The 3,295-nt window shown below is 37.9% G+C and overlaps 1 long non-coding RNA gene across 1 annotated transcript; it reads right to left on the reverse strand.

The window, feature by feature from the left end:
• Positions 1 to 2,441: 2,441 nt before the first annotated feature.
• LOC143984490 (uncharacterized) lies at positions 2,442 to 3,295 on the reverse strand. Its single transcript, XR_013274887.1, has 3 exons — positions 3,145 to 3,295; positions 2,713 to 2,846; positions 2,442 to 2,567 (listed from the first exon to the last, which is right to left on the reverse strand). It is a non-coding gene; the product is annotated as an uncharacterized LOC143984490 (long non-coding RNA).

Consider the following 3,295-nt stretch of genomic DNA (forward strand, 5'->3'; position numbering starts at 1 on the left):
GTAAGATGTTTATCTACAAGGCTACTTGCATTTTCTGTCAAACTATCACAGCTGGAAATGATGGGGCGTCCCGGAGGGTCAGTTAAAGATTTGTGCACCTTCGGAAGGGCATAGAAAGTAGCAACTTTCGGATCTTTGGAATTTAGAAAGTTCCATGTGCCTTTATCTATAGTACCTGATTTGTATGCATTAAAGATAATCGAACGATATTGTGTGTCAAAATGAGAGATTAAAGACACTGAAATTGGTCGATACCAATCAGAGTTTTGAAGAATCTTATTGCACATAGTGAGATATTGCGAGGTATTCATAATTACGATGTTTCCGCCTTTATCCGCAGGTTTTATGACTATATTTGGATTAGTTTTGAGTTGTTTTAATGCCGTCAATTGATTATGCGTTAGATTATGTTTCTTGGTCGATGGAAAATGAGTCTGTTCGATTGCCTGGCAAACTTGTTGGGTAAAAGCCCAAATATTTGGATTTGTATTTAAGAGTGGAAAATTTTTTGACTTAGGTTTAAACATTTCTAAAGGAGGAAAAGAAACTGACTGTACCGATAAACCAGTGGAAGAGATAGTCATCTCATCATCAGGGGGTACTTGGCCCTCTTCCCATAAATCCATCAAATTAGAGAGGGCTTGTTGATCAGCACTATTTACCTCATTGGTGAGTTTCGATGTATTTATTTGTACAGTAGGTTGATTGGGTTTATGGAAGAAGGTTCTAAATATCAGTTTTCGTGCAAATAAATGAATATCCTTTATCAGAGAGAATTTATCCGAGCTTGAATCAGGGCAGAAGGTCAGTCCTAGTTTCAGAACATCGAGTTCATGATTCGTGAGCACATAAGACGATAAGTTGACTATAGATAATTCATTCCCTGAGTTGGATTCTGGGTTAGTAAAAGGAGATTGGGTTAGGTATTGGGTAGTTGAGGGGATTCTTTCCCTAAAAAAATAGGGGCGATTCGGAGGTCCGCCGGTAGGGGAGCACCACTAGGTGAGATGATGATGTCATTAGTGTTAGTGATGGGTAGGGATGATGTCAGAGGGGCTGATTTTGTGAAAGAGGACGTGAGGGTGGTAGACATAGAAGTATTGCTGGAGGTGGAAATGGACAAAGATGTGTTAATGGGAATGGGGGTGATGAGAGGTGGGGGTGGTGGTGGGTGATGGAACATCATTAGGGGACGAACAGGGACTTGTTTGGAAATAGGATAAGTGCGGGGTGGTAAAGGAGTACTGAGGTGTTGGTTGGGTGCTGCCATAGCGGCGTCCTCCGAATCGCTTTTTCTCCTCTTTGGGAGTCTGTCTCCAGATAAATCACGATAAATTGTGGAATGATTAGATGGAAAAGAGGTTGATGAAACATTGGATCTAGTTTCATCATCATTATAGTCCCTCCTATTGGAGGGGCGTGATGCTCTAAAAAACTTATTTTTATTTTTTCCATCTGCTGGCCATTTGTATGCCGAACCATTCGAGTAGGAATTGCTATCACGTGTGAGTTTATTTTGTTTTAAGCGTATTATCTCTAAGGTATAATTCTCAATGTGTTTGGATAATTCAGATTCCTTACGTTTAAATTTAGGAGTGGAAGTTATTTTAGCATATTCATCGTACCATTTTTTAATGGAATTATCTATCAGGTCGATATCATGCGAGTATTGGATGGCTAATAAAGTCATCATTGCTATTGAACACGTTTGTAGGTTTTCTTCCCATTTTTGCTTGATGAGATTATCAATTTTGTTTAAATTGGGGAATATTTGTATTCTGAGGCCAAAAGGCACAATTTGTTGATCAATGTATTTGTGAAAGAACTTTCTGTGCCAAAAAATTCTAACCTTACGTTCCAAGAGACGTTGTAAATATTGCAGAGCTAGATCAAGATCCTTATCCGATGGTTCACTATTCTTTTGGAGATCAGAAGCTTTGTTCATTAGGCCCTCCCAGGCCTCGCCGCTGAAAGCCGCCATGGACCCGGGAAAGAGAGAGAAGGAAACAAAGGGAAAAAGGAAAAATTGGGAGGAAAAAGGGGGAGAGAGGGAAGTGCAATTTTATTGATTAGTAAAAATAAATACAAAAAATACAAAGGATCAAAGAAACAAAGAAATTTTTTTTATCATCATTACAGAAAGTTGCCGTGTCACAGGGAGGTGGGCCAATGGACAAAAAGCGTATTAAAACGCATGAATACAATAGAAAAAAGTTGGTCCACACTATCCCAGAGACACATTACTGTTAAAGGTACCTCATCCCCTAATAATTCTATAAATATTGTATCCAAGAATAGGAAAAAAGGGGGGGCCAGGGGATTTTTATACGGTACACTATATAAAGAGACAGAGATTTCTTATAAAAGAATTCATGGCTTTAATATTTGAAAATATGTTAAAATTATTTTGGAGGAACCAAAATAGCAAAAAAAATAACAGATACACTCTTTATACAAAACATTACATGACATAGAGTATAGGGGATCCTGAAAATGTTAGTTGCTGAGAATGATCATGTATCCTCCCGACATGTTTCGCGTTTTTGCTTCTTCAGGGGAGTATGCAACTAACATGAACATAAACACAAGAAAAAGAGGGTTTAAGAATACAGAAAGTACATTTATGCCATACAATTAGATACACATAAATTTCAGAACATTAAATATGAAATTGGTCTCAATTCGCTCAGTCCAAAGAGGTACAATGCTTACCCAGGTATTGTCATTCCCGGCATCGCAACCCACAAGCCAATAGATGGTGAGATAGGTGGCAAGAATTAGGTGACAGGATCAAATGCTAAAAACAACCCAGCCCCATGCAGGGCATAGATGGAGGTAGACAAGCGCTACAAAAATCAAAAACAAAATCCAGAAATAAGTACCAAGTTTACAAATCCAGCACAGGTATTGAAAAATATTACTCTGTAACAGAAAGGGTAAACGATATCAATCCCTCAATTATAGGAGGGAATTGGGGCTGAAAAACATGCCTCCATAGTAGAACATGAGATACTCATTATCAGAGGAATAGAACAATTGATTTTAATTACGCCTAATTAGTATAAAGGTTGTAAGAGGTAACTGTTGGGGATATACAACTAGTATACTGTTAAAGAGAGTAAAAGAAATAAAAATTATTTTTACCTGCAGTTAGAGTCAAAGATGAAAGAATTAATTCCATGTGATAATATTGGTGCAATACAGATGCAACAGATCACAAAGAAAGAATCAATTGATTCGTTGTAGTGTTTTGTAAATTACAGAGTGCAGCGGTATGCTGCCACTCCAGGCTTGC

This window comes from Lithobates pipiens, unplaced genomic scaffold (assembly GCF_037356315.1).
Source record: "Lithobates pipiens isolate NorthernLeopardFrog02 unplaced genomic scaffold, aLitPip1_a1.2 Scaffold_16, whole genome shotgun sequence".
Lineage (NCBI taxonomy): Eukaryota > Metazoa > Chordata > Amphibia > Anura > Ranidae > Lithobates > Lithobates pipiens.